General features: G+C 39.3%; 1 protein-coding gene across 1 annotated transcript in view; it reads right to left on the bottom strand.

Annotated features, from left to right (window-relative positions):
- The window catches only part of LOC110298964 (interferon-induced very large GTPase 1-like), a 40,773-nt gene extending 34,273 nt beyond the window's left edge, over positions 1 to 6,500 (bottom strand). Inside the window, exon 1 of the mRNA XM_029480085.2 lies at positions 6,415 to 6,500. The gene's annotated coding sequence lies outside the window, so the exon portion shown is untranslated. The remainder of the gene's footprint in view (positions 1 to 6,414) is intronic.
- Between the last annotated feature and the right edge of the window lie 14,525 nt (positions 6,501 to 21,025).

The following is a 21,025-nucleotide window of genomic DNA, read 5'->3' as shown; positions in this document are numbered from 1 at the left end:
AAAGAGGGTCAAAAGCGGGCCACAGGATGCACCGCTCTGAGAACAACCACAGATCGTTCCAGCCCTAAGTCAGTGCTGGATGTCCTGACCTCAAGATGTACCCTGATATCACCAAGTTCCTGCTTCCCCATGTAGTCGCCAAAGTACTTCCTCTCTTTCTGCTGCCCCATCCCTCCTGCTGAGGTGCATTTCCTCTGCCCCATTCCTTCTGCTGAAAGGCACTCCCCCTTTTGCTTGTACATTTAAACCTTGGGCCTGGCTAATACATTTGGGGCTTTGATGCATTCCAGAACGTTTCCATGTCATTATTTGCACAAGGCCCTCATCCCTCTCTACCCCCCCCCCCATTTGGTTCTTAGGAAGAGGTCCCCTCGAGACCCTCAAATAACTGGACCTGCTGGACGGGTCACTCTTTCCCTTCATTCCCCTTCCCTTTCCCTTTCTCCTGTTCTCTTCTCATTCCTCTCTACTTTTTCCTCTCACCCTCTTTCTTCTCATCCCCACTTTCTTTCCTCAGACTTCAGAAGTAAGTTAAGTCACTCAAAATTGCATTTATCCCAAGTTGCTAATTCAAATGAAACTCCTACTCTCCAGTTTTCCTAATGAAGACCTTATATTAGCATCTCTGTAGACTTCATCAACATCTTCTCAACACTTTATCACCTTTCCAATTAAGTAACGTTTTAGGACATTTAATTTCTTCATCTCTTATAACATCTTCCCAGGTGCAATAGTTCTCTTTCATCTTATATTGAAACATTTCTACCTGAAAATTATTTTATGCTTGGAAATTCTCATTCTCCTAGATTTGACTCTGTCCTCACCTTTGACTGAAAGGCATCTATGATGATTCTCCCAACAAAGACCAAGATAAGCCTTTCTTCTTCTGTTCTCTATCTCTGTTAACCATCTCAATAATCATATATGTTGTTATTAGTTACTAGAGCAATTTTTATTTTTTCCTTTCAAGCCATGCTTAAACAAACCATGTGAGTCTTAGGATAGAGGAGTGTGAGGAAAAGAAATGTTCACAAGATGGCAGTAGAGGAGCACACAACCGTGTTATTAATGAAACTGTCCTTTGCTCACAATAATACCCAGAAACCATGTCTTTTATTGCTCTTTATCTTGAGCCCTCTCTAAAGCTCTGCCTCATAGTAGGGATTTAACTGAGGCTTAAGTGAAAAAGAAAAAAAAGCTAAGTTGGTTAGTTCTATACATGCATAGTTATAAATTTTTAATTTTTAAAAAGCTTAAATATTTTTAATTTTTATTTTTCCCATTAATTTTTTTAATTTATTCACTTTATATTAACTGGCCTGCCTCCTCCTGGTCTCCCCTCACATAGCCCCTCCCCATCCCTTTCTTCTCCTCTGAGAGGGTGAAGTCCTCCCTGAATATCCCCTACCCTGGCACATCAAGTCTCTGCAGGGCTAGGCACATCCTCTCTCACCAAAAAAAAATTTTTTTAAATCAAACTAAATTTACATTCATTCATTTATTTAGTTATTTTTTGATAGAGTCTCTTTATGTAGCTCTGGCTGTCTTGGAATTTGCTAAGTAGAACAGGCTGGTGCTGAACTTAGCTGCCTGTCTCTGCCTCCTAAGTTCTGGTATTAAAGGGGTGGACCACCACATAAGGTTTAGAATTTAATTGCTTTATATTTTCTATTCATTATCATCCTTTGTGTGTGTATGTCCCTGTGAAGGCCAGAAGAGTGCATTGGAGCTCCTGGAGTAGAAATTATGGGTGGTTTTATGCTACCTGATATGAGTGGTAGAAACTGAATTTGGGTCTTTTTAAACCTCTGAGCCATCTCTCCCCTCTCTTGTATATTTAACTTGAACTTTTGGTAAAATAGTAGTTTGGAGAATATATACAGGAGGATTCACTAATTCTAAACTCCTTGTATAAATCCAACCTGTGTTTTTAATTGGTTGGATTTAATTGAGTTACAAAATTCTCATCAAAGAAGAGAATGTAACAGATGACAAGGAAATTGACAAGGAACTGTCAAGGATTTTAAGTATTTATACTAATTCACTATGCTAATGGAACAGAAACTGCATTTGGGAAACCAGTCAATGGTAGATCAGTTTTTGTAGGATAGTTTAAAATCACTAAGTATTTTCTCCTTTTGTCTCTCTCGATATAGGAAAGGATTATTTGCCTTTCTGAATGCAGTGTTCATCCTTTTAAAACTGTAAACTGCCTCTATACAGGAATGTAGTAACTAAGAATGAAGCTACTTTTATTCACAAAAAAATATGACTTACAATGTAGAAAATCTTAAAGGGTGAACAACAAAAACTGCCTTGAACTAACATAAGTATAAGAAAATTCCAGGTACAAGTTTAAAATAAAAAAATGCTTTTCATATATCAACAAAGAATAATTGAATTGTGTTTCAAATTAAGAGCATATTACTATTTAAAGCAGTTAAATGTAAACCTAACAAAACATGTACAAGGGTTATATGAAGGAGACTGCAAAATTCTGATGGAACAGATTGAAGAGTATGTAAACAATGAAGAAATACTCCACAATTCATGCTGTTAAAATTCTAATTGCCCTACAGATCCCTAGATGAAAGAGTCAACAGAGTGTACATACCTGCAAATTTTAATAAAAAGATTAATTATATGTGGTATGATTAGGGCAGTTGTACAGTGCTCAACTACATGCTGTGGAGGCTCAGAACTAGGTTCAAAATCCAGGAAGGATGACTTTGCACTGTCAATCTAATGTGTAAAACCTTGAAGAGTTGCTGAAATTGAGTACATGCTGAATAGCTGAACATCTGGACTCTAATATCAGCAGGTGGCCACAGCAATAGAAACAGCCAGTGGGAAAAGAAAGGTAGCCTGTATCTTGCTTCATCTCACTTCTTCAGAGCAGCAGTTTATACTGTTAATAATCTCACTCTTATTCAGGGCAGGTGCTTCCTTACTCTTCACTATCTGACATGTCAACCCTATCTGAAAAAGCCTTCACAGACATTCAGTTGTGGTGCACAATTCTAGACATCTTCTACCCAGTTATATTGTCACTGCCTATCTATTATCACACTAGCTCTTTACAGCTTGATCTGTTGTGGATAGCTCTGGGGCTATTTGTAATTTGATGCTAATTCTGTTCTTCTGTGAGGGGTTGTGAGCAAGAAATGAGTCAGCACTCAGGTAATTTCCTGTAAACCTGCTTCCCACCTTAATTTGTAAAATAAAGGCTAGAGGCAGTGATTGGACAGATAAAGAGAAGGTGGAGCTGAAAGATGGGAGAGAAAAGAGGAGGAATGGGAGGGAGAGAGGATGAAGAAGGAGGTGGAAGAAAAGTGGAGCAAAAGCACCTAGCCTGGAGAAACTAACTACAAGTTATAAGGGGTATCATAGATGGGGAAGATGGTAGTGTAGTGGTAGATTTGCCCAATCCCTGTGCACAGCTTGTATTCATATTAATTGAGTTGTGATTTATTTCCAGGGCATATTTGGGTTGGAGATTTACCACAACATTGATCATCATAAATTCACTATAATCCTAACAAAACCCCCACCAAGTTATTTTCTAAATAACTAACCAAATGAAGTTTATATGAAAGAAGAAAAGGAACAGAACAACTAGTTCAGCATTAAAAGAGAAAAGTAGAATACTGACACAGAAAGGCTTAATAAATAGGTACATCAGTCAGTGACACACAGCATTGATGAAGACTTGTAAAAATCAATGGGAAATAATAGGGTCCAAAATACACCATGTTAGTAGAATTAATTAATTTTTGACCAAGGAGGAAAGACATTGTCACAGAGGAAGATTGACTTTTCTCAGCATATGGTTTTGGGAATGTCCATATTCACATCCACATATATTTAAAAAACCTTGGTGTATACCTACTTCTTTATAAAATGAACTCAAGGAATATAAGAACAGAAAAATCACAGTTGACATCTATATATCTACTGGTAAATCTGATACATCTACTGCTTAGGTATTCTTAATATCTCTAAGCCCAGGGAAGTGGTATTTTAAAGTCTATTTTATAAATTAATAAAATGGTTTAAGTACAACCTTACATGATATCTGATCCCCTCAACCAAACGTTTTAAAGAAAAAATTAGAAATTTATTTTAATTCATAAAATAATTTTCATGAAGCTATAAACTTAAACATTGACTACCTAAATCTTAATATAGGTAAACTTGCTTATAAGAATTAATAAATTAAATTTTATTATTTAAAACCATGATGATAAAAACCACAAAATCAAAAAAATGTTTTATGTTAGTCAAATATATTGATATACATAAAAATCCTTTGATTAGATTAGATAAAAACAATAGATTTGTTTTAAAAAATTAGCCTTTATATGCAAATGATAACTGTAAGATTTTCATGAAGACTGTGATTAATACAGAATGTTAGCTATATGTACATATATATTTGTGAGATATCTTTGCATTACTTTTCCATTTCATAATGGGAATTACAGAAGATCCGATCCCACAACAGTAGCATTCATAATGTAGGGAAGTTTATTTCATACACTTCTTTTAAAAGGTTACTCATTTAGTATTGCTAACACAATGTAACATATCTTAATGATAAATTTCAACTAACAGTTGTGTCATTTATGTGTAAAAACTATTTGCTACCTGATTGTGTTTTCCCCCAAACAAAACAAAACAGCTTTCTCCCTAAGTTTCTCATCTTACTAATTTAAGACCAAGAAGACAAAAACGCATGAAAAGAGAAAGCAGACTCCAGGACTGCTAACTCCTGGGTTTCAAATACAGATTCGTATGTATTGATTTGAAATATAGATATCTTGTTAGGAAGCAAGAGCTTTCTAAATTTTGTTGGCTCAAAAATATATAATAGAATAAGTAATATCAAGTAAAATGAAAAATATAAAATGTTGTGAATACAAATATACTTTGGTAGGAATATTAAAAGCATAATTTTAGATGAGAGGGCATATGATTTGTAGGTTTTATGGTAACTAAAAGTGTATGTGTATCACAAAATGGTTTATAAAAGTTAAAACTTGAAAAATAGTATATTGAGTCAGTGAGATAGCTCAGTGGGTAAAGGCATAGGAGGACTGAGTTTCATCCTCAGACCTCGGAACTGACCACCACAGATATGCTGTGTCACCCAAATTCCCAAGACACACACACACACACACACACACACACACACACACACACACACAGAGTAAACATGAAAGTATTATAGTTTATAAAACCTTTCTTAAAGAACAAGGATTTTATGTTTTATTAAAATAGCTGTATATGTTTCTAATTAGGAAACTCTGTATTAAAGGAATAAAGGTTTGTTTAAAAAATATTTGTCAAGCTTCATTTTAGTGTTATAGAACCAAATTTTATTCACTTGTCAATACTGCTGTAACTGAAGCTCTGGTTGTTCAATAATCATAGTTAGAGGCTGAAATCAATGAGGATATAGAGGCTAAAAGGAATATCAGTATTTTGGCCATTTCTCCCAGGTCAACAGATTACAAGGGAGCAGAGGAAAATAGGATGTCTCTAAGAGGCTTATAGCTTCAGTAAATCAGCTGCCTTCCTAGTCTGAGAGGTCAGGGAGCAAGAACTCAAAGATCTGACTATAACCAGTACATCATCCACATGATAGGGACCATCACGGAAGGAAATGTTTTCAATGCTTTCAAGGAAAGCCATGTTTAACAAGCCCCTGACCCATACAAACAAAACCCACAACTTTTAAGAAATTAAAAGAACCAACAAAAGAAGGCAGATTTTAGCATTTAGATTTCTTTCTCTCTCTCTTTCTTTCTCTCTCTCTCTCTCTCTCTCTCGCTTTCATTTTTTTTCAATTTAAGTATTTTTAATTGGATATTTTCTTTATTTACATTTCAAATGTTATCCCCGTTTCCTGGTTTCTTCTCCAAAAAACACCATCCCCCTTTACTAGAGTAAACACCATCCCCCTGCTCACCAACCCATCCACTCAACTTCCTGGCCCTGGCATTCTCCCACACTGGGGCACAGAGCCTTCACAGGACCAAGGGCCTCTCCTTGCATTGATGTCTGACTAGGCCATCCTCTGCTGCTACATATGCAGCTGAAACTATGCATTCCACCATATGTACTCTTTGTTTATTGTTTTACTTCTTGGGAGTTCTGGGGGTACTCATTAGAATGCAGTGCAGGTTAAAGATTCAATTCCTGTTTTGTTGTCAGTTTTTGGAGGTGGCATGGACCAAAGTCTGGTTTTCCTGTGAGCCTTAGGTTCTAGCAACATGAAAATATTAAATTCCTATCTGTGGCTTTAGCATGTCACAACCCACGGATGTCTCTACTTTTCATTGTTTCTCTTCCTACTTTAGTTTTTAAGTCTATTGTACTTTTCTGTCTACCCATTCTACTCGGTTCACTTACTTGTGTGCTTTAAACCCAGTCTTCAGATTGTTGCTCTAGAGAGTAGAGGTGGACATGCACCTTCATCCAGCCTGCCAGGCTGCTGACCATCTGCTGAGGCTCAGAAAGGGCTCTATGGGATAAAGGACTGAAATCACACTCAGAACCAGGTACCTCCCTTTTCCTTCCTGTTCACAGGTTTCATTTCATTCTTGTGTCGCTTGTGTAACTTCTTGTAGCTAAATATGGTCAGAAGAAGATTTATGTGAGTTTTAAAGAGAGAGAGAGAAAAAAAAAACACACAACAAAATAAAACCCAAATCAGACTAACTGGCAATCTTAGTAGCTGCCATGTGGGGGCAGGGTGTGGATAAGAGGAAAGAAGCAATACTTTCAGAATCAGAGCTTTAAAATTTATAATAGCTAGAAGCTGTAAAGAACCCAGATGTCCCTCAACAAAGGAATGGATACAGAAAATGTGGAACATTTACACAATGGAGTACTACTACTCCCACTCCAGTGACGTCTGTCTGATTGTTCGAAAGGCCTGAAGGCAGTCATGAGGAGGTTTCAAGGAAACTATGCCTCCTGGAACCTTATCATTCTCATAGCCCATATACTCAAACCCTGTTCCTGCATTAGTCTGACGTATGGATGTGTGTGCTTTCTTGTATTATAAGTGCCCTTAAAGATTGAGTTTTGACATATAGGTAAGCCTCCACCAGTGTTCCAATGTCCTAGAAAATCCTTGAAGCCCATGGTAAACTTGGAATTCAGCAAAAATGTTACCTACTCAGTAACATTCAAATTCACTTCTAGTAGAGGCAGTGAAAGTAATTAGGCATTACAAAGAAAAGAACTAGAAAAACTCATGGCTGGTATGCATGGTGATTACTTGGGACAATAGCGAGTCTCAGCCAAACCAGGGGAATACACAATGGCCTAATGAATAGGTGTGTTAACCATGAAAGAGTTAGTGGAAGGGAATTGCCCTGGGACAGGTTTCTTTACTAGACCCAAAGGAATAGCATAATCAGGTATTTACTAAGAACCCCTGGTGGTGGGTTTAACAATAGACTAGCATTACATCAGAGCATTCACCTGGCTCCATTTTAAGTGGTCTCCACCATATTTTGATGTATGCATTTCTTTTGTTTTGTGTCACTGTAACTTGGCAGATGTGTCCACCTGACTTTTCTTGTTTTTCTTCTGTATAAAAAAGTCTGGTTTTCATTTGGACATTACATTCATATCCAACACACTCTCTTGTGTTGTGTCTGTTTGTAATGCACTCCTTTGCCCACCTGCAACCAGATACACATTCCCCACAGATAGGAAACCCAAAGGAGGATAGTCTGCGGGAGAGTACTTCTCAGCTATTAAAAATAATGAATTTATGAAATTCTTAGACAAATGGATGGATCTGGAGGATATCATCCTGAGTGAGGTAATCAAATCACACACACACACATACACACAGGATATGAATCCACGAATACATGGTTATTAGTCCAGAAGCTTGAAATACCCAAGATACAATTCATAAACCACATGAAACTCAAGAAGAAGTAAGACCACAGTGTGGATACTTCGATCCTTCTTAGAAGGAAGAACAAAATACCCATGGAAGGAGTTACAGAGAAAAAGTGTGGAGCAGCGACTGAAGGAATGACCATCCATAGACTGACCCACCTGGGGATCCATCCCATATACAGTTACCAAACACAGACACTATTGTGGATGCAAAACAAGTGCTTGCTGACAGGAGCCTGAAATAGCTGTCTCCTGAGAAGCTCTGCCAGTGCTTGACAAATACAGAAGTGGATGCTCACAGCCATCCATTGGACTGAGCACCAGGTCCCCAATGAAGGAGCTAGAGAAAGTGCCCATGGAGCTGAAGGAGTATGCAACACAATAGGAGAAACAACATTATGAACCAATCAGTACTCTCAGAGCTCCCAGGGACTAAACCACCAAACAGTCAGTACACATGGTGGGACTCATGGCTCCAGCAGCATATGTAGCAGAGGATAGCCTAGTCAGTCATCAATGGGAGGAGAAGCCCTTGGTCCTGTGAAGGCTCTATGCCCTAGTGTAGGAGAATGCCAGGGCCAGGAAGCTGGAGTGGGTGGATTGGAGAGCAGGGGAAGCTGGGAGGGATAGGGGGTTTTCAGAGGGGAAACCAGGAAAGGGGACAACATTTGAAATACAAATAAAGAAAATATCTGGTAACAAAATAAAATAAAACAAAATAAAAAGAAAGAAAGAAACTCTGCAGCTAGTTACACAGCACCCAGAGGAAGCTCCACTCCCAGGCGCTCTAGCACACCCAGGATCTTAGGATCAGGGGTGAGTAGGATACAACATCTGTTCCAACACCACCTGGAGTAACTGGGAACAGTAGGACCTAGGTACTCAGGAACCCGGCCTAAGCAGTGGCTCTGGTTCATTCAGGTCTACACTGGTTTACCTTGGGCGTAAATATGCAGCCAGTCCCACAGCAAACACAGACACTATTGTGGATGCCACCCAGAGGAGGTTCAAATCCCAGGTGTTCTAACACAGCCAGGATCCCTGGATCCCTCCATCCCAGGAACTTGGTCACACCAGGATCTCAGGGTCCCAGAGGCAACTTGAATCCCAGGAACTCTGACACACCCAGAATCTCAGGATCATAGGATCCCAGAATCACAGGATGACAGAGACAGCTGGACTATGAGGAGTTTTGACACAACTAGGATGACAGGAAGGACAGGATTCAGTCAGATAGCGAGGGCAGGTAGCACTAGAGATATTCAGATGGCTGGAGGCAAGGGTAAAAACATAAGCAACAGAAACCAAGGTCACTTGGCATCATCATAACCCAATTCTCCCACCATAACAAGTCCTAGATACACTATCATACAAGAACAGCAAGACTCGAATCTAAAATCACTTCTCATGACGATGATAGAGGACTTTAAGAAGGACATAAATAACTCCCTTAAAGAAATACAGGAGAACACAAAAACAGGTAGAAGCCCCTAAAGAGGAAACACAAAAATCCCTTAAAAAATTACAGGAAAACACAATCAAACAGGCAAAGTAATTTTCACTCGCTCTATTATGGGATTGGTTGGCATTCCTACCAAACCTAAAAAGGCTGATCTGTTACTGTGCAGATTTTTCCCGTTTTTTTTTCCTGGTCATTCTTGGTTGTTGCCCTCCTCCCCTGCCCCTGCACCTGCCCCCATGAAAATTTAGAAAATTCCATGACTTTATTATTTTTCCACCATAAAGCTTCCCATGAATCAACTTCCTTCCTACTACGTTATCTTCTTGACTCATCCCCTCCCAGGGACTCTACTACCTCTCTCCTACCATCAATCCATCCTCAGGCTCCTCCTCCCCATTGCTGTTATCCATCATTCTCCAATACTAATCAATAGCAGGTCCCTTATTCCTCTGTGTTAGATTCAATATCTAATTCCTGAGAGATTTGAGGGACTTAATTCTATAATTATCAGGCTACATTTTGTGGCTGACTGACTCACTGCACAACCAAGTATTATGGCAGTATAAAATCCAGATGACTTTTACCCTTAAAGGTAAGGCTGATGACTAAGTACAGAAGCTATAATTTCTACCTACTTGGCCATCTTCAACCTTCTATCTGATAGTCCTCTTTTTGTCTCACATTTCCTAGTCCTGAATCTCAAAAATACTTAGTTTATTATTTACCTTAACTCATCTTGTCACAGTGTCTCTACTTCTATACAGACTCTCACATCTAAAACTCTACTCCTCTGATCTTGCTAGTCCATTTGTCATCAGATTTGTAGTTCATAACTTATGCCCTAAGCCAGGTCTGCACACCCATCATCAATGAGCCAATTAAAAGAGCAGTATTAATAGAAGAAAGAAGAAAAATGAGACTTTCCTATGTGGCCTTTGTGAGAAGAGGTACAAAGAGATCTCCCAAGTCCCTCAAGTCCATCTTCAGGATCTTGAAATGTTAAATGGAGGAAAAGCAAGGATCAGCACATGTGAGTAGTTTCGTCTACCATTGACCCATCATTATCTAGACTTCATTTCCAGATTGGACTGACAATTTATTTGATCTGAGAGAAATCTCAAAGATACAAATTCTTCCTCTGGCTGACATTCCTTTTTTTTGCTAGCTCAAGTATGTTGGTGGAAGTTTCCATTTCTTTGGAGAACAGTCTGAATTGTTTCAGCAGTCTGATGGTAAGAATGAGACAGAAGAATCTCTTTAGAACATCTTCATTTGTGACGGACAGGTTACACTTCCAAAGAGATTTTGAAGTGGCCCTCATTTCTTTGGCCAGGCCCTCACCTTTCACATGCTAACCCTCAATTTTACTTCCAACACACTTTTCTCTAATATGCAAATGACCTCTTCTTAAGCCCTTCCCATGAGCCATCTCTACAAGACTCTACTGTCTTTAATTTTCTGGCTGGTAAGTATTATTAGCTGTATTAGGCAGGAACAGATCTTATCACATGAATATTTATTGAATGGGATTTGTTGTATTGGCTTATATGACATTATCTGGATAGTTCAAAAATGTCTGTCTCATACCAGAATGGCCAAGAGTCAGGTAGTTGCTCACTCTACAATGATATATATGGTACTGAAGGCTTAGGGCTTGGATGACTCCTAGAGTCTTCAGTTTATGCTGTATGCATGAAGAAGCTCATTCTAATATCAGTGAGGAAATTGCAGAATGGCAATGGCAGAATAAATGCACTTGCCCACAAGTATGAAGATAAAAAGGCAAAAGCAAATTTCCCTTTTTCTATCTTTCTTTTATCTGAGTTGTGGTAACCATATTTTGGGTGGGCCTTCAAACTTCAAATAATCTGACTAAAAGAATGCCACACATGTGAGCTCTGTATTTTAGGTGATTCCAGATGTAGTCAAGTAGACAACAAAGATTAACCATCACATCAGACATCCCCCTTATAAGGATCAGATACCTTCACAATGAACTTACCATAGCTTTACTCCACCTCTCTCTTAATCCAACATACATCAAAGCCATGAAACTACAAAGCAGGACATATTTCTCCTGCTCCCAGACCAAATGCAATCTTCGCTCCTTTTTGGGACTTAAGTTTGTATTTGGACCCAAAAAATTAGGGTCTTAGTTAAAATTATTTACCAAGATATTCATGGTCCCCTCTAGGCCTCTCCCAACCTACTGAGCTTTTATGATTTAAGCTTAAAGAGGTCCCTCTGTCCTCTTCTGCTTTAGAGAACCTAGACCCTAAAGAAAGAATTTCATCCAGCTGAAGTTTATGTCATTGTCATAGAAACCATCTTAGAAGCCTACATTCAAATTCACAACAGACAGAATTCACTGACATTCCACTAGTCTAAAACCAAAAGGTTATTGCCCACAGTGACCATGAACATGCATACCTCACTCTCTGCTCTCATGACTTAATTTGGTAAAAGTGAGGCTCTCTCACCTCAGAGCAGATTCATTTAATTAAAAGCAAATTATTGCATAAGTTCTTATAACTTGTCTTTGTCATCAGGACACCAGGGCATTTCTGAGCAGACAGCCAAAGACAACACTGGAACTGATGTTATTGCTGAACTGGAAGCACTATCCTCTTCTTCATATCCTTCTAATACACAGTGTCCTCCTCTACTAATGTACATGTCCTATTCCTTGTCTCAGGTTAACCTATTTAACCTCATCACAGGGTTCTCAACTAGAAAAAAAGAAGCCATTTTCAAAGACTCAGGGTATATTTTCAGTAACTATCATTTTCTTTTCTGCTGAAGGACAGGCTCCTACTTGCACATTACATGGTGAATTCCATGTGAGATATCTCACCTTGATCTCTCTCTCTCTACTCTCCCTAGGCTATAGGCTCTCTAAACCACCCTCAAGCTGTCACCAAAGGGGCTGTTAGGCAACCTCCCTTTCTTATCCACCAGGCCTGAGATCATCTTCCATGACAGAACTGAAAAATTTCCTTCTATTGACTTTGCTAACTTCTCTCATTGGTAGAAATACTGTGTGGTTGAATATTATCATTTTCTACCAGGTATGAGAGAGCACAGAAAGAGTTTTCTTACATCTTATCTTACATCCTTCTTCATTTTGGTCTGTTTCCAGCTATCTACAATCTGACAGCAGACTTGATATTGTTTCTAAGATAACTCAATATCTCACTCCCACCTTAGGTATTAACTATTCTTTTCATATGCCTACAGACACCAGTCCTCAAGAAAAGTAGAATACACCAACACTGTTCTCAAACAACACTTTTCTAAAATAATGTGTGAACTCAAACTGTTCTAACCAACTCTTCTCCCCACTGCTCTGCTTCACTTATGAGGTCCTCTCAGGCATTCTCTTAGCCTCAGCCCCTTCAGATCCATTGCAGGGCAGGTTCACTACACAGCCCTCTTCCTAGAACCTCTCACATTTCTTGATGTATGGCCTGTCTTACAGCTGACTAGATGCACTTACAACCTTTACCTAGCTTCTTTAAGCACTATCCTATGCCTAGTCCTCATCCTGCAGTCTCATGAGCTCCACTTGGGTGGTTGAGTTTACATTTTAAACTTCTCCTGGTCTTCTCAAACACATTAGCCAAAAGAAACTTGAGTGAGGCAATGTCTGTTTTGAGCCTTAGATCCTATCTGATGGCACCTAAAAACTTTCAGTTGGTAGAAGTTAGGGGTTTGCTTGAGTTTTCTGAAATACTTACCTAATAGTTACAAGATTGTTAGGTCAAGTACAGAAGTGGACACAAATGACTGTTTAGGGACTAAGACAGCCCAAAGCAACTTGAGAGACATACGACATTCCAACTCTCCAAAACAGTTTGGTTCTAATCAGTCAGCCTTGTAGAAAGATTTTTAGCCTCTTCTCCCCCTAAACTTCTGCAAATAACTTCCTCTTATCTTTTAGGCCAGTCCCCACCATTTGCTCAACAGTTTCATTTCCCAGTCAAAGCCCATTTCTCAGAAATGCCTATTTTTTAAACACAGGCAAAAGGGGAGTGTCAGTTAGCTACATGTCTGTTGATTAACCTCTTTCTTTTGCAAGCTTTTTTTCCTTACATTTTCTTGTTTCTTCTAATTTTTCTTTTGCTGTTACTTCCCAAATTTTTACACTGTTCAAATTGTTGAAGTAAGAAGACTTGATAGCACAGTCCTTTTTTCTGTTATGTTCAGAGCACTGTGAAAGCTTAACAAGTTCTCAACACTATTGTTTGTAGAGGAGGGCATCTAATGTACAATGGAGTCATGAGGAAAGGAGAAAACTGTTTTACCCCATTTATCTTGGGATGGGCTGAGCTCTAAAGGCCACTTTAGATAACAGTTATGCCAATAGTCAGACCAAATGCTAGTAAGAAGCAAGTGCAGTCTCCTGTGGAAACACCCAAGTACCTTCCTTACCCCCTGCTAATCTACACATTACAAAGGTGATTATTTTTCTATAGATAAATATCTGAATTCATTTCATAAAGTAAGTGTGGAGGCAAAAAAAAAGTTTTGCACATTTGAATCAAATGTCTTCAGCCACAAACTTCACAGGAATGTATTTTTTTTTCTCCAAATGAATTACTAAGGTTTCAAAGAGTATTTCAAGCTCTTATATATTGGAATTTCTTAGATTTCTTCCAATCTACTCATATTCTAAAATGGGGAACCTTTAAGTTGCTTATGAACCACAGTTCATTTGCATTTCTAATCACTCAGCTAGAAGCTAATTTCTCATTCTGACTGCCTTGGAGAAAAATGTCTCCAGGCTCCCCAAATCCATCTTCCAAACCCCAGTTCTGGTGGTTTTCTTTTAGGAATATGTCATTCTGACCCTCTCAGCTCTGAGCTTCTCAACTACCTGTAGACTTCTTATATTTAGTGCCCTACACTCTTTATTTATTCATTCATTTATTTATTTACATCCCAAATGTTGCCCCTCATCCCAGTCTCACATTTGTCTCTGAGAGGGCAGCACCCTTTCCCTATCTCCAGACCCTGGTGCACCAAGTCTCTGCAGGATTAGATACATCCTCTTCCATAAGGCTAGAAAAGACAGCCCTTTGCTGCATATGTGTCCAGGCCTCGGGCCCGTCTGTATATGCTATTTACTTGGTGGCTCGGTCTCTGGGAGCTCCCAGGGGTCCAGGTTAGTTGACTCCGTGATTTTTCTGTGGGGTTGCCATCTCCTTGAGGGCTTTTAATCTTTCCCCTAACTCTTCTACAGGGGTCCCCAACCTCCTTACAATGTTTGTCTGTGGGTACCTGCATCTGTGTCAATAGGCTGCTCAGAGAAGTGTCAGTCTTTCAGAGAAGTGCTATGCTAGCCTCCTGTCTACAAGAACAACTTAGCATCATTAATAGTGTGAGGCATTTATACCAGCCCATGAGATGGGTCTCAAAATGGGGTGGTCTCTGTTGACTGTTCCGTCAGTCTCTGCTCCATCTTTGTCCCTGCTTTTCTTTGAGACAGGACCAATTTTGTGTCAAAAGTTTTGTAGGTGGGTTGGTGTCCACATCCCTCCACTAGGGGTCCTATCTGGCTACTGGAAGTAGTCTCTTCAGGTTCCATATCCCAAATATTGGTCATTTTGCTAAGGCCACCTGCATTGACTCCTCATCCTGTGTCTCTGGGATTCCTTACAGAATCCCTCTATTCCTGACTCCTGGCAGCTGCATATTTCCATTTGTTCATCTGGCCCTCTAGAAATCTCTCGGGTCTTTCCCCATACCTGATCCTGAATTCTATTATCTAGCTTTCCACCCACCCAGATCCCTCCCACTCTCTGCCTCCCATGACTATTTTGCTCCCTCTTCTAAGTGGGATTCAAGCATCCTCACTTGGGCCCCTCTTCTTATTTAACTTTTTTGGGTCTATGGACTCTATAATGGGTATTCTGAATTTTTGACTAATGTTCACTCATTGGTGAGTATATACCATGCATATCCTTTGGGGACTGGGTTACCTCACTCAAGATGATATTTTCTAGTTCCATTCATTTGTCTGCAAAATTCATGATGTCCTTGTTTTTAATAGCTGATTTTACATTGTGTAAATGCACCACATTTTCTGTATCCATTTTTTGGTTGAGGGACATCTGGGTTGCTTCCAGCTCCTGACTATTATGAATAAATCTGCTATGAACATAGTGATACTCCACACTCTTGGTTCTTATACATACCACTAGAATGTCTTATCTTGTACTTCACTGAAGAATCTTAGGGTAGATGACAGAGCTGCTGATGAGCTAAAACCCATTTCCAGTCGAGTATGGAGCTAGTACTTGCCATGAATGAAGCTGCGCAATGGTAGGGAGCCCCAGTGATCAACTTCCTTCTTCCAGCCTTCTCTCAGGCTTGATCAATTTTATAAAAAGAGGGTCACTGAGGCAGACTGTTTTTTAAGAAGCATATTTATTAGACCAAATAGTCAGGCACAGAACAGTGCTATAGGGCTTAACGAGTGGTCAGACACTCAGCCAGGGGCACTATAGACTATGTAGCCTCACCTAACACATTTGCATGGTAGAGGCTTGGTCTTGGTGCTTGGCATTTCCCCTGCAGATTCAATCTATATTTAGTTAAGACATATTTTTGGGAGAGACTGACAAAAGTTTCTCACTAGTAGACAAACCCTTGGATTTTTAAAGTGGGAATTTGGATGAGAGATTGGAGTAAACTCAGATTTTAGAACATCCAAGTCACAGTTCAGTAACTAGATTGAAATTTCTTGGAACCTCTCTTTCTTATCTCCCCCCTATTCATATCTTTCTCTGAGTTATCTACACTACTCATTTGGACAAGAAAGAGAAGGGAAAACTATAGCCCTGGCCTTTTCACATCTACAGTGCAGAATTAACGGCTGTGTTTCAACCATACTTGCAAGTGCTGGTAATCATTTTTTTTAAGTGAATATTTTCTTTATTTACATTTCAAACGTTATAACCTTTCCTTGTTTCCCCTCTGAAAATCTGCTACCCCATTCCTACAACTCCTGCTCACCAACACACCCACTCCCATTTCCCTGTCCTGACATTCCATGACACTGGGGTATCCAGCCTTCACAGGACCAAGGGCCTCTCCTCCCATTGATGTTCAACAAGCCCCCTACTTCCATGAAGTTGCTGACAGAGATGCCAGAACATAGATTTGCCTACAAAAACAACTTGTTATGGACATTTGGAGTGATACCTAAAACTCCAAATATGCCGTAGATCCTCTGGGTCCCGTGTCTGCATAAAACGGTAATCTGGAGTAGGTGGGCAAAGCTTAGGATGGAGTGACAGACAGAGACACACACGCAAGAGAGGTGTTGAATCTGAATGTAATTTTCTGATCGAGCTTAGACTAATTATATTACAACGAATATCATAAATTGTAAAACATAGCAGATAGGGTACATAGAAGTTTTCCAGGTGCAAGAGGAGTGACTACAAAAAGAATTTGCAGGAACCAGATAAATGTTTACGCTAGAGATTAGTATCCCTCCAAATGCAAGAGGAGTGACTTCAAAAGGACTATGTTTACATTAGAGATTAGCACCTACTTCGGATCAGCCCTGCGCCAGGCAAGAGTTTCACACTTTAGTGTTAATTGGGCTAGGGGGGTATTAACTCTTGCCTGGCTTCAGGAATAAAGTAATGTCATGAACCTTGGAATTCTTAGGCCTTGTTAATTCTTACCTATGTCTGGAGAATTCCCATTTATCAGGATAGTATATTAATTTGCTCTTGGCATGGAATGTACTCTGTAATAAGAATTTCTATCTCAGTGAGACTTTTAGTCTCCTTTTGCAGCCAGCTGAGATAATGGCTAGTGCTTTATTGTTTTATTGTAGTGCTTAATTAGTTACTGAATGGGTTAAGCTCCTTGCTGCTATCTGGGATCTTAGAAACACTGGGAAAAAGCTTTAGCTATGTTAGAATTCAATCTTAAAAGGCATTACATTAAGGTAATACTAAATAGAGCGCACGTGAATCCACACACTAGGCTAATTCGGGGAGTGGAGAATTGATATTATGGTTATAAGGATTAGGGGAGAAAGTGCCAGACTCCAGGAAGAGAGTTTTCTTGAAACTCATTGCTCCATTGGTCAGCTTCCCAGCTTTCGCTATGTCAAACTGACTCAACCAAAGTACATGGCACAAATACTTGGGTATGGTCCCAGCTGCCTGAAATAAAGATTTTTCAATTGGCTATAAACTATATCTCATTGGTCATCACTGGTTTCAAAGGGTTTCTTGGGTGGCTTGGTGTCTACATTTCTTTTTTGGTAGTATCCTGAATACCTTCCTGTGCCAAAAACACTAGAATGTAGGGTTAAAGGCTTTATGTAGACATCAGCCTGACTTTTCCATATTTAATGAGTTGTGTAGGGGTTGTCTTCAGCGAAGAGGTCTTGCTATTAGTTTGTTGAAATAAATTATTGTCTTGGCAACAGCTTGAGTTGTTTGGGGATTCTCATGGAACCCCTTTGGCCATAACTCAATTCAGTATAATCCAATCTTGGTGCTGAAAGCTTCATTTGATGACAAAAGATACCCAGTTGGGATTTTGTCTCACTCATTATTTGGCAATCCCCTTTATGCCCCCTTCATATAAACATATATTTTAGGAAGAGTCTTCTGTATTGGGTTTCCATACTACTCCCTAAATGACCATTAATTTTAACAGTCTTTCCCTATATACCTTACTTTGTCTGCTTTCCCCTATGCTTTCAGATTTGATTCTCTTGTTACAGTTTGCAAGCACATCCACCCTCAAGTATCTATTCTACGTTCCTTTCCAAACAAATTCTATCTGTACCCCTTAGTCCTTTACTGTATCCTTACCCTCTGTAGCTCTATGGGTTGTAGCTTGGTTATCATTAACTTAATAGCTAACACCCACTTGTAATTGAGTATACTTTATATCTATCTTTCTGAGCCTGGGATACTTACGATGCTTTTTTTCTAGTTCTGTTTGCCTCATTATGTAATTTTTTAAACAGCTGAGTAACATTTCATTATGTAAATGTTCCACATTTTCTTTTTTCATTCTTCTGTTGAGGGATATCTAGGTTGTTTCCAGTTTTTGATTGTTTTGAATAAAGCAGTGATGACCATGGCTGAGCAAGTCTCCTTGTGCTAAGATAAAGATCAGGTCTATACCCTAGAGTGATTTTGCTTTACATTATGCTAACGACTAAGGACGCTGATCATTTCCTTAAATACTACTCAGATATTTGGGTTTCCTTTACTGAGAATTCTCTGGTTAGATCTGTACCCCATTTTTTCTTTTAATTAATTCTTCTCTCATATATTACATCCTGACTGCAGTCTCCCCTCCCTAACCTCCTCGAGACTCTCTTCCCTCTTTTCCTGTGTTCCACCCCCTCTTCATCTCAGAAAAGAGCAGACCTTCTGATGACATCCAGCAACCATGGCATAATAAGACCATGTTAATGCCATCATATCAAGACTGGATGAAGCAATTCTGTAGGCAGGAGGAAGAGGGTAGCAAAGGCAGGCAAAAAGATTTAGAAACAGTCCCTGCTCCCACTATTAGGAATCACACAAGAACACAGAGCCACACACCCATGACATATATGCAGAGAACCATGACCATACAGGCTCCATGACCTCTGTGAGCTCACTTGAGCTCAGTTGATTCTGTAGGCCATGTTCTTATGGTATCCTTGTCCCTTTGGAACCTCTAATCCTACTCCCCCTCCGCCACAGGACTCAACAAGCTCCACCTAATACTTGCCTATGGGACTCTGCATCTGCTCCAATCAGTAGCTGCACAAAGTCTCTCTGATGATAATTATATTAGGCTTTGGTCCCAGCATATCCTTTAGGCATTAAAAACTGTAGGTGCGTGGTTTTGTGCCTGTGTTGGTGTCTGTTTGAATCATTTGGTTAATAATCTCTGTTAGCTCCATTATTTCATGTCTGGACGAGCTGTGCAGAGGTGAGAGTGGGGTATTAAAGTCTCTCAATATCAATCTGTGTGGGTTGATGTGTGATTTAAGCTTTAGCAATGTTTCTTTTACAAATGTGGGTGCCCTTTCTTAGGGCATTGATGTTGAGAATTGAACATGATCTTAGTGAGTTTTTCCTTTGACCTATCCTTCCCCTTCTTCTTCTTGATTAATTTCGATTTGTAGTCTATTTTGTTGGATATTAGAAAAGCTATACAGGCTTGGCCTTTTTACTCTGATATAATGCCAATCTTTGATGTTGATGTATATTTTGTGTATACAGCAGAATGATTGAAGTTTTTGCATCCATTTTGTTATTCTATGTCTTGATTATTAGGGAATTGACTCCATTGATAGTGATAGATATCAATGATTGTTAATTCCTGTTTTGTCATAATTATTGTTTTGTATGTGTGTTTTTTTGGGGGGGTTGGTTATGTTAATGTAAGTTTATTGCCTGTGTTTTCATGGGTGTAGTTAACCACCTTGGGTTAGAATTTTCCTTCTAGCACTTTCTGTAGGGCTGCATTTGTGGGTAGATATAATTTGAATTTGAATTTATCATGGAATATCTTGTTTTCTGATCTATGGTGGTTGAAGATTTTATTGTGTCTAGTAGTCTTGGTTGGTATCTGTGGTCTCTTAGAGTCTGTAGCCCATCTTTCCAGACCCTTCTGTATTATAGAATTTTCATTGAGAAGTTGTGTGTAATAGTGATAGGCCTGCCTTTATATGTTACTTGACATTTTTTCTTACAGCTTTTAATATCCTTTCTTTGTTCTCTGTGATTAGTATTTTTATTATGTGGGATCTTTGACAAGGGAGCTAAAACCATCCAGTGGAAGAAAGACAGCATTTTCAACAAATGGTGCTGACACAACTGGTTGTTATCATGTAGAAGAATGTGAATCGATCCATTCCTATCTCCTTGTACTAAGGTCAAATCTAAGTGGATCGAGGAACTTCACATAAAACCAGAGACACTGAAATTTATAGAGGAGAAAGTGGGGAAAGGCCTTGAAGATATGGGCACAGGGGAACAATTCCTGAATAGAACAGCAATGACTTGTGCTGTAAGATCGAGAATTGACAAATGGGACCTCATGAAACTGCAAAGCTTCTGCAAGGCAAAAGACACTGTCAATAAGACAAAAAGGCCATCAAAAGATTGGGAAAGGTTCTTTACCAATCCTAAATCAGATATATAAAGAACTCAAGAAGGTGGACTCCAGAAAATCAAATAACCCCATTAAAAATGGGGCTCAGAACTGAACAAAGAATTCTCACCTGAGGAATACCGAATGGCAGAGAAGCACCTGAAAAAATGTTCAACATCCTTAATCATCAGGGAAATGCAAATCAAAACAACCCTGAGATTCCACCTCACACCAGTCAGAATGGCTAAGATCAAAAATTCAGGTGACAGCAGATGCTGGCCAGGATGTGGAGAAAGAGGAACACTCCTCCATTGTTGGTGGAATTGCAAGCTTGTACAACCACTCTGGAAATCAGTCTGGCAGTTCCTTAGAAAATTGAACATAGTACTACTGGAGGATCCTGCAATATCTCTCCTGGGCATATATCCAGAAGATGTCCTAACTGGTAAGAAGGACACGTGCTCCACTATGTTCATAGCAGCCTTATTTATAATAGCCAGAAGC

This window comes from Mus caroli, unplaced genomic scaffold, assembly GCF_978045245.1.
Source record: "Mus caroli unplaced genomic scaffold, Mus_caroli_1 scaffold_8, whole genome shotgun sequence".
NCBI classification, from domain to species: domain Eukaryota; kingdom Metazoa; phylum Chordata; class Mammalia; order Rodentia; family Muridae; genus Mus; species Mus caroli.
Note: the sequence above shows the minus strand (reverse complement) of the source record. Positions and strands in the feature narration are given on the sequence as shown.